Below are 10,527 nucleotides of genomic sequence, written 5' to 3'. Positions count from 1 at the left end.
ATTTATTTTTTGCGGTTCTGGGATCGAACTCAGGGCCTTGTGCTTGCAACGCAAGCACTCTACCGATTGAGCTATCTCCCCAACCCCTCATTAATATATTTTTAAAACCGGATTTCTTGGACCTTTGTGAGAAGGCTCCTGTTCAGGTCAGCAATTTGTGTCATGTGGCACATCATAGGTGCTCAGTAAAACAAGAACTCTTCTTCCTGGCATTCCTACCCTGCTTACTGGGAGGAAGTCCCCAGAGCACCTAGACTTCCCAAAGTAGAGGGGCCTGAGGCTGGGGGACAGAGACAGTCTGCTTTCCTGAGGGCCACAGCATAAGACAAGGGAAAATTCCATGCTCCTCAGACTTTTTGAACTAGCAGCAAGAAGCACGAGATGAGCAATGGTTACTTCAGTGTGCCCTGCATGTGTGAAGAGGTGCAGGGTCACTTGCACCCCACCGCCACCCCCACATCTCATCAGAGAGGCCAGGCCGAGGACTGGGTGCGGCTCAGGAGGTCAGGGGCTCCTGCTGGGATCTCTGGGTCACTAGCCGGGCAGTGGGAGCAGCCCTGACTCACTAAGAACCAGGAGAAGGTGCCACCCCCACCTTGGGCATCGGCTGTGTTTGATGCTATTGGAACATTTAAAAGCTCTGTTGTGTCACTTTTCTGAGCCATTTTTCCTCATCGCATCCATTCTTTTGGCCCAGCAGGGCTAATTTACCACACGAACCGGGGGAAGCTGTGGGGAAAGTGATGTGAGTGCGGGGGTCAAAAGACTGGGGACAGCTCCCGGGGCCGCGAGCGGAAAGACAGCGCCAAAGCCGCGGGTCAGGCCCGGGCGGTGGCGACCGTCTCTGCCCGCGCCGCACCTGCGCTTCTCAACCTCCAGATGGCGCTGGCGGGGGCGGAGCGCTCGCATGTCACTGGGGGGGGGCGGGACCTCAGAAATACTGACTTCTGATTGGCTGGGCTCCGTCTTGGTTTCTTTTGGCATTCCTAGCGGGTTTCAGGGAGGGCACCCAGGCACCCGGTCTGAGCTAAGCAGAGGAAGAGGGAGAGAGAGAGAGAAGAGTGTCTGTCTCTCACCTGACATTTTTTCTGGCATGTCCCCTGGGGGTGTTCAGTCCTTAAGGGCAATCTTAGTTTCATGATTTTTTTCTTTTTTAATAAAGGCAGTTTGCTAAGTGTGTAATTAATTGAGTTTCCCATTTTCATACATTTACAAGACATTTCATAAACTTACACACCAGGAAAGATCCTTGCTGGGACCTGTTTATGATAAGTACGTGGTTTCTCTATAAGGCCGCCGGGGTTCAGGGTCTCCCAGCCCTTCCTTTTTACGCCTTCCCTTAGTCTCTGACGTTGTATGTGCATTACCAGTAGAGTTGTATCTGTGGTTGTATTTTGTTTGCACGTTTGACAACTGTTAAGCTTCCACTATTTGGTAACACTGGCTAGGGCAGATTGGAGTGAGTCAGGAACGGAGCAGACACCACGGGCACTGCCTGCCCTGGAGAGGCTCGCAGGCCACAGCACAAAGGACATGCACATGAAGTGCTTCAGAACTCTGCTAAGAGGCCGGCTGTCTGGCACACCCTGGGATCCCAGCTATTGGGAGACTGAGGCAGTAGGATCACACGTTTTTAAGTCCAGCCTCAGCAACTTAGTGAGATCCTGTCTCAAAATAAAATAAAAGGACTGGAGATGTAGCTCAGTGGTAGAGCACCCCTGGGGTCAATCCCTAGTACATGGAGAAGAAAAAAAAAAAAAAAAAAAAAAAAAAAAAAAAAAAACCCTAGCTAAAATAAACCCCTGCTAGGGGCACTAAAGGAGAAGTGGCCAGAGCCTGAGAGAGCAGCGGGTTCTGAGGAAGTGCTGCAGTAAGTACCGCCTCTGCCTCAAAGCTCAGCTCTGAAGTTGGACTGACCTCAGAGAGAGGACCCAGGGGCCTCCCTTGGGGAGTCCCAGGCTGTGGGGGCAGACCCAGTGGCAGCCGGAGGGGGCTACTTGCCTAGTGTCTGGTTGGTTCAGAGAAAAGCACTGGACAGTGTGTAACTTCCAGAATATTCCTTTCTTCCTCGAGAGAGAAAGCCAAGTGTGGGACTAGGTGTGATAGGGAGACTGAAAACTGTCACTGGGGAAGGTTGTCAAAGAAGGACTGGCAAGACCAACTCCTAAGAGCCCCAGGTGCAGGGCTTCTCAGCCTTTTGGCTAAGATCTGGTAGAGGATCCAGAGTTCCGGGTGAGAACCCAAGGCCTGGAATCCAGAAGGCAGGGGTGGAGTCTAGAGGGAAGGAGGAGAGGGGCAGGACATGCTGGCCCCAGGCTGGATTCGCTGCAGGTGGCTGGCCAGGGTGGAGCGTGGCCCAGAGGGTCGTACACTGTCCCGGATTGGAGACCTACCAGAGGAATTTCCTGCCAAGGCAAATCGTGTGTTTCTCTTTGTTCACTTAAAAAAGTTGCCTGTCAGTGCAGAGGAGGGGCAGAGACCATGGCCATGAAGAGCTCGCACCCCATGCCCCCCCGCTGCAGCCCCAGGCCTCTCTCTCTCAAACTTCCCGGTGCTCTTCCCCAAAGCACGTCCCCCCGCCCGGCATTACACAACTGCTTACTGCCCATCTCCTGTGTGGGAAGGAAAGCTTCCTGAGGGCAGGTGCCTAGCATTATTCTTTGCTCTTTCCCCAGGGCCTAGAACATGCCTGACACATAGTAGGTGCTCAAGAAAATACTCGTTAAATAAATGAATGAAACAGATGCTTCCTGGTCTGCAGTGAAGCCTCTCTCAGTCTAAATGCACAGAGCGCATGATCTCTGACGAAGACAGGGCTCTCCTTTGTCCTGAAAAAAAGTTGGCATAAGACCTGTGCTGCAGAGATTGGAAATAGCTGCCCCTGACCCCCTGTGAGGGGCAGCTAGCCAGCGAGAGCTACGTGCATACTTGGTGATAGGGCTGAGCTCTGGAGCGACCCTCCTGGGTCCCATCCTGGCCCTACCTGGCACTCCTACCATCTGAAGACCATAGTTGGGGCAGAAGTTTGGCTCAGTGCTCTGGATCCTCCAGCCTCTGAAGGTGGTCCTCCTACACCTGTGTAGGGGAGATGAAGGGTGCCCCAGGCCCGAGCACCCTTGCCAGCCTGGGGCTCCACAGGACGACTCTGAGCTACTTGGGACTGGGCGCGGGGCTCAGTCCCCAGCACACCAGGCGTTCGTGTGCCACACTGCAGCTTCTGCCTTTGAGTTCTGAGGCCTGGCCGGTGGCTCAGTGTAGCCAACCTGAACTGCAGGCAGGTGGGTGGTGTAGACGCGAGCGTCCGAGGAAGGAAGGGAGCAGTAGGGACAGGCTGGTCATCTGCCATGTGCCCAGCTGGTACCTAAGTGCTCCCACACGACCTAAGCAACTGTCTAGATTGGAATGATCCTGCAAAGAGGAAGGCTGTGCCCTGTCTGAGGTCACACTCTTGAAAGGGGCAGCAGCAGCAGGACTTAAAGGCGGGCCTGTCTGTCCCCAGAGCCATGCTTGTCCACTGAAACCCACAGCTGGGTAGGAGGGCAGGGGCCAGGGCAGGGGTCAGGACAGGAGACCAGGCAAGTCCCCCGCTCCCTGGCAGGGAGCCAGGCCCCTGAGAGGAAGGACAAGCTGACCCCAGAGCGGAGGCAGAGCTGTCTGGGGAGGCAGAGGGGGAGTCTTAGCAAGGAGCCTGCAGAGTTCAGGATCACAGGAAAGGGAGGGAGAGAAGGTTCCAAAGGATAAACTGAGGTGTGAGGCGGCAGATATAGGCCAGGCCCAAGGTGGCCTGAGGTGCCCCAGCAGGAATGGTGACAGATGTGGGGACAAAAACTGGAGCAGGGTCGCACGAGTAAATAACCCCAGGAATTGGGCAGGTGGTATCCAAGGGCAGGTGGGGGGAGGACAGGAGTAGACAGAGCTGAGACAGGGACAAGCAGGATGCTGGAACCGAGGGAGCTGAGCAGGGATCAGAGCCCCCAGGCACAGGCCCAAGGCATGCTGTGCAGACCCTATCTGTCTAGGCAGCTGTGGGCGTAGAGACACCAGATAGTCACAGGCCCTAGGCTCGGGCACGGGCTCCCCACTTGGGTGCCACATGATCTTTTGCCTCCTCGGCCTCTTGGAGTTCTTGCAGATAGATGGACATCCCTGAACCTTCCTGAACCACACGCCCACGAGCCACACAGCAACAGGCTTTGACCAGTCTACAGGGTCATGAGGTTCCACGTCTCACCTCCAGACCAGCACAGCCTCGCGTTTGCTCGCTCCCAGTTGCCCAGCACTACCTTCTAGTTCCTTCCTCCAAGTTTCAGGCTGTGGGCACATCTGGGAAAGTTTATAGGTCTTTGGGGTGTTCCCAAGTGAGAATATTCTCCGCCCACCCAACTAGGGCCTCAGGGAGCCTGAGCTGACTGGCTCCTTCGCGCAGGGTGTGCAGCTCCCACTCTTTAGCCAGGGTCTGAACGGGGTGAGGCAGGTGTCATTCAGGAAACCAGGTGTTGGCAGGTAATTCTTCTAAAAAAGCAGTAAAACTGACTGGGGTTGTGGCTCAGTGGTAAAGCACTTGCCTAGAATGTGTGAGGCACTGGGTTTGGTTCTCAGCCCCACATGTAAATAAATGAAGAAAATAAAGGTCTATCGACATCTAAAAAATATTTTTTAAAAAGCAGTAAAACACTATTATTATCTGTAAACTTTGTTCAGATACTATCCTAGTATGTCCCAAGTGTTAACAGGCAGACATTTAATCTACTTTATATGTGTCTGTATTTAATGAACTATTTTGTTCATAAGTGCTCATTTTAGTTCCCAGGGAGCTTAGAGAACATCGTACTCCATGTTGTGAGAACACCTGAAGACTGTCACTACGCCTGCCCCGGGAGCTTGCAGGCAGCTCAGGGAGACAAGAACACCAGGGTAAGGGCTGCGGAGAGTGCGCAGTGGCAGGATGCTCAGGCCTACTGGCTCCAGGTCCTTTATTCCATCCCCAGCCCCAAAAAGCAAGAACAACTCCAGAGTCAACTCCTCCGTGAGGAAGTGCTAAGCGTAATGTGACAAGGAGGTGCAGGGCAGGGCTGCGTAGGCGCTACGCTCACGACTGGGACCACGCAAGGGTCTCCTCGCCTCGTGCTCTTCCTCAATTGTCATTTCTCTAAAATCACCTCTCCTTTTCTGCTTTGAACTCAGGGTCATCCTGGACAGTCATTACTAAGCCTGCCCTCACCATGGGGTAGCCCAAGGACACATCTTCCAGGAACACCGTCCTTTGGCAAATACCTATGCAAATTTTACATTTGAGCAAAGTAGCACAATCCACATGTAGATCGGGGTGTGGGGCTTTTGCCACTGGAGTTCCCCTGGCTTGAGAGATGGCAGCAGAAGGCAGTGTCAGCAGGCACTGGGAGCAGCTGACTGGGCCAGAGGGACCTCTCTGACTCAGCATCGAGGCCCTCCTGGTTCCGTGCAGAAGCAGCACACACAGGGGGGCCAAAAAAGGAGGGTGCGGCTGTTTCCCCATAAATCCTGGTTCCCCAGAAATTCAGTTCCTCAGAGCTGGGGGCAGCTGCCTGGGAAAGGCCAGGGGTTTTCTCTGGCGTGGCATTGGAGGATGCAACGGAGCCCACACAGCCGGGAAAGGGCTGGCCCTGAGCGGCAGCCCTACACCCAGGGCTGCAGTCAGCAAGACGTGGGCCTCTGAGAGACTGTAGAGGGTCTCCGGCTGACCTGTCCCCACTGCAGAACTGTGGGAGCAACAGAGCTAACTTTTCCAAGACACTGTCGGTCTGGATCTTGCTGTGAAATTTTCTGGTATCTCACCATTTCCAACCCCACTGGATTGTTTAAAAAACCCCCTCTGAGTCAACAAATTAAGACCTTGGACGACATTCCCGATGACACCCCAGGTAGCAAGCAGCACCCACTCCCTAGCCTAGCTCCCAGGATGGCGGGCCCTAAGTGCTCCCTCCCTGGAGTGCAAAGCTGGCAAATGTGGTGGGACAGGAGCCAGTGCCAAAGTCAGTGTAGGGTCAGCCGTGTACCCCAGCGCCATGAGTTTTTTGCATTACCCTTCCCAGACTTTGCCACCCACTTCTTTTATAGCCAGACACCCTTCCCAGCCTGGTGTCCATGAAGGGTCAAGATGAGGGGAGGGTGAAGTAATGCCTTTGCATCAGGCTACCCCAATCCTGGACCCACACTGCTACAGGCAGGAGCCCCATCTTAATCACCCCAAAGCTGGTTCTGGTTTGTGCTGCCATTTGTCACCCCCTGCTTTGGAGAAGTTGAAATAGAGCCCTGTCCTTCTTCCCCAGTGAGACTATGGCTACATCCTGAGCAGCCCTCTGCATCTCGCTTTGCCTCTGTGATTTTTAAGGTAAATCTACAAAGAGATGTATTTATTTGCTCTGTGTGTGTTGTGGTTGAGTTGATTTTGTTTTGACACATTGGTTCCAAATAAGATTGACCCTTTGGAAAACCAACTTGCTAAAGCCATTTACTCAGCTCCAGCTTGAGGGGCTTAATTGAAAACAGCTGAGGCACACTGACATCACCACGGGCCTCCAGACTGAAAGGGACCTCAGAGCAGTGCGTGCTCGGGATCGACAGTGCAGCTTCAAAGGCGAGAGCCAGTGAAGCGAAGTTCTATCCCAGGAGGAAGGTTCTGCTTCAAAAATAGTTTCTTTGGTATATGTTTTTTTTTTTTTTTTTTTTTTTAATAAAGACACTAAAGGAGCTGACAAGGCATATTTAAGACCATGCAAGAGGAGCAGGAAACAGGAAAGTAACTCACTGGAACTGTCTAAAAGCAGCCTTGGAAGGGCTGTGGGTGAGTTCATGTACCCAGACAGCATGGTTTCTGCTATTTCTATTTTGCTATGATTTTATTTGCTTCCACTTGGACTCTTGTTCCCTTGGCACTTTTCTGTGCCCGGTGCTTGGTAATTAGCATGCATCACTTGCATGGTTGCCTTTTACACCCACGCCCCGTCGCCTCTCCCTGGGGTGCAGGCCCCGGAGGGCAGCAGCAGCACCTGGGCTCCAGGACCCAGTGGCTCTTGGTGTGAGAACACTCTAATTTCAGTGCAAGCGCCTGCTTACCCCACTAACTTTGCAGAGGATCCTCTCTGCTTGGCCAGATAGTCCAGGTCAGTCACTGGATGGCACACTTCTGGGAGAATGAATGCCACGTGTATGGGGGGCACGTGACACAAACATCAGTCAGGTGTGGGAAAAGCCAGGTAAGTAGAAGCAGCACCGCTGTCAGTTAACAAGGATGCTGTGAGGTGAGCGGCAGAGGAGTGGGTGACTGCTCACTTAGCTCCGGGCCAGGATAGAGAGTGATCTGGCATTGTCTCCTACAGGGGAGCGTACACACACACCCTGTGAAGGCTCAGGCTCAGGGTGATCCCAAGTAGCAGGACTGGGTCCCTTGATGCAAGTTGGCAGGAGGAAGCCTGGAAGGCCTGAGCGCCCCTGCAGGAGCCCCCTGCCCCTCCCTGGTGGCCCTGGCCCCTCCGACTGCCTTGGCGTCAGCTTCCTGAGCTCTCCAGATGGTTTTTCACACTCTGACATTCTGTGATTCTCCTTGTCTTAATCCTGTAGAGGCCATGGGAATGTCACAGCCTCTCTGGGGCTAATGGTTACATTCCTGTTCTCCCCTCACAGATCTAGAGTGGGGTGTTGGTAGAACCAGGCAAGTGTGATGCCTTGGTTAGGACTGAGATCCCTCAGAGGGTCAGGTGCCCCAAGACCGTCCACTCCCTCCCTCCAAAGCCGGGGTGGAGGGTGAGGACCCTGGACATGGGCATAGGTCCCTGTGAGGGGGGCTTCCAGAGGCACAGTGGATCTGGTGAAAGACCACCTGGCTGAGTGGGAGGCTGACACCCTCCCCCTTTCTTTTCTACTTAGGGGAGTTAATATGCAGAAAGAACTAAGGCTGGTCCCGGGCCCAGGACTCCTGCTCAGCCAATGTCCACTGGCTGCAAAGACATGCTGTGGTTTAAGTGTGGAAACTCACGTTGAAATGTGGCTCCCAGTATAACACGCTGAGAGACGGTGGGACCTTTGAGAGGTGATTAGTCTGTTAAGAGGGATTCCTGCAGCTCTCATGGGGCTGGATCAGTCGCAGCAAGAGCAGGCAGGCAGGCAGCAAGGCCACCCGGTGAGTCTGCACACAGCTCCTGGCCCTCTGCTCTTCCCCACATTGGGATGAGCAGGAGGCCCTCGCCAGATGTGGCCATCTAAGCCTGGACTTCCAGCCTTCAGGACCATGACATAAATAAACTTCTTTCGTTTCTGAATTCCCCAGCCTAGGTGTTTTGTTAGAGTAACTGAAAATGCACTAAGATAAGGCAGTGCTGCCCAGCGGTTGCATGCCTCTGGTGACATCCTGTCTGGATTAAAACTGCCACTCGAGTCCTCGGGCAACTTCCCTCATTTCAGTTGCCTCGCCTGGCTGCAGGGGACTCAGGTGAGGTAGAACGGTGCTGGCACATGTAAGTGCCACCTGGGTCCTCTGCGGCTGTTGTTTCTACCTCCTCTTCTTGCTGCGTTTGGCTTTTTACCATATTTTGAGAAAAACAAAGTCAAAATGAAGTCAAGTGGCTGACAGGTACAGGCTGGGCTTGTACCCCTGGGAAGCACAGGAGATGGCAGGCCCGAGGTGGAGGTGGCATTGGGAACGAGGCACTATCTTGGCTAAGATTTGAAAGGCACGTCAGTGGTGCTCCTCCTCCACCGTGGCCTGAAGGGTGAAAAGCAGGCTCTATGAAGCCGCTCCGCCCTGCAGCTCTTCACCTGAGCGGTCTCCCTGCCCTTCCTCTCCCCAGACTGGAATAATCCCTTCCCTTGAAATTTTGCTGAAATTGGACCACCATGAGCAGTTGGAGGTCATGAGACACAGAAAATCAGAGTCAAGCAGACAGGTGCAGCTGTGTCATCTCAGGGACGGCACCCGATCTCTCAGAGTCTTGTTCCCCTGTAAATTGATAAGCCTACCTCAAGCTTTGTGAAGCAGATGACATTAAATGACACCTGGCACACAGCAGGCACTTAGCATATGCTCATTCCCTTCCCATTGCAGCAAAGGCCTTTGAAGAAACCCACCCGGCCTGGTCGGCTAGTGCTCCCAGCAAACCCGTGGCCCATGCATCTCACAGAGCAAGTGTGTGTGATTCTCTTTTTGGTACTGGGGGATTGAATCCAGGGGCGCTTTACTACTGAGTTACATGCCCAGCCATTTTATTTTTTTAATTCTGAGATAAGATTTTGCGAAGTTGCTGAGACTGGCCTCAAACTTGTGATCCTCCTGCCTGGCCTCCTGCGTTGCTGGGATTCCAGGTGTGCGGCACGGTGAGTTTCCTTCTGTTCCTCTGTGTCCGGACAGTGGGCTTCTGGCATGGGGCCTTGGGACTGGTAGTAGCTTCTGAGCCTCTGAGTTCCCCCAGGTCCCTGCTGGGCCTGAGTTCCTGTCTAGGGTGTGCCCAGGTGTGCCGAGTAGGAGAGCCTTTTCTGAGGGGCGTGTGTACACAGTGCAGGTAGAGTGACCTTGTCCCAGGAGCCATTTCCCCTCAACAGGGTAAGCAGGGGAATAAAGACTCAAGCTGCATCGTAAAACGTGAAGAGGAAAAGGCCAGTGAGGAGCCAGGTGGGGGCCACGGGCAGGTTAGGGTGGGGGCCTCAGTAAACAGAAATGTTCAACAAGGGCCCCTCGCAGCTCCATTCTGGCTTTATCCTCTGTGGTGTGCAAAGTTTGGTTCCAGAGGCCTCTCAGTGACCCCAGTCTAATTCTCTCAACTCTCCCGCAATGGCTGAAGGCAGGAAGATAAGCGGCCTCCTTGAACGATGCGGCCTCCAGGAAATCCCGTCAGCCCCTTGAGGGTGCAGCTGAGCGCGGGTAGCTGGGCTGGGCTGGGGTGAGGGTGGGTGGCGAGAGGAGGGAGCGGCTGGGCAGATAAGAGCCTTGGGTTGGAGGAGGTGTGGGGCAGGCCTGCCCTGGGATTGCGTGAAGGGTACCCAGGCCTAGATAAGGAAGCCCCTGGTGGAGAGCAAGTGGGGATATAATTAGGGTAAATCCCAGAGCTAATGAGCTGTGGCAGCAACAGGACAAAGGAATTAACTGCGACAAGCCCAGGTGCAGGAGGAGTAACGTGTCCTGACTCTGCCTCCTGGCCAGCTTCTCCTGCAAACCCCTGGTCTCACGCCTCCCCGGTCTAGTCCACCACAATCTGCTGGAAACCCTTCCCTCCGTCTTCTGCGCTGCTGCCCGCTCCTTTCTGCTCTCCTGGTTTCCCACATCCCTCCTTCCACCCTGCTGTTCTGCCTTCCCCGTTCCCTCCTCCAAGCTGGACTCTGGGCTCCCGGAGTGGGCTGGGTGGCGAAGGGTGAAACTAGGATGTTGTCTAGGCAATGGGAAAAGCAGGACAAACACCAACCAGAGGCCAGCGGGGACAGGGGAACCCAGAGGAGGGTGTGACCTGCCACCAGGCTCCCTCTACAGCCAACACCACAACAGCTCCAGTCCTGGGCCCA

The sequence above is a fragment of the Sciurus vulgaris genome, assembly GCF_902686455.1.
Source record: "Sciurus vulgaris genome assembly, chromosome: 14".
Taxonomy (NCBI): Eukaryota; Metazoa; Chordata; class Mammalia; order Rodentia; family Sciuridae; genus Sciurus; species Sciurus vulgaris.
Note: the sequence above shows the minus strand (reverse complement) of the source record.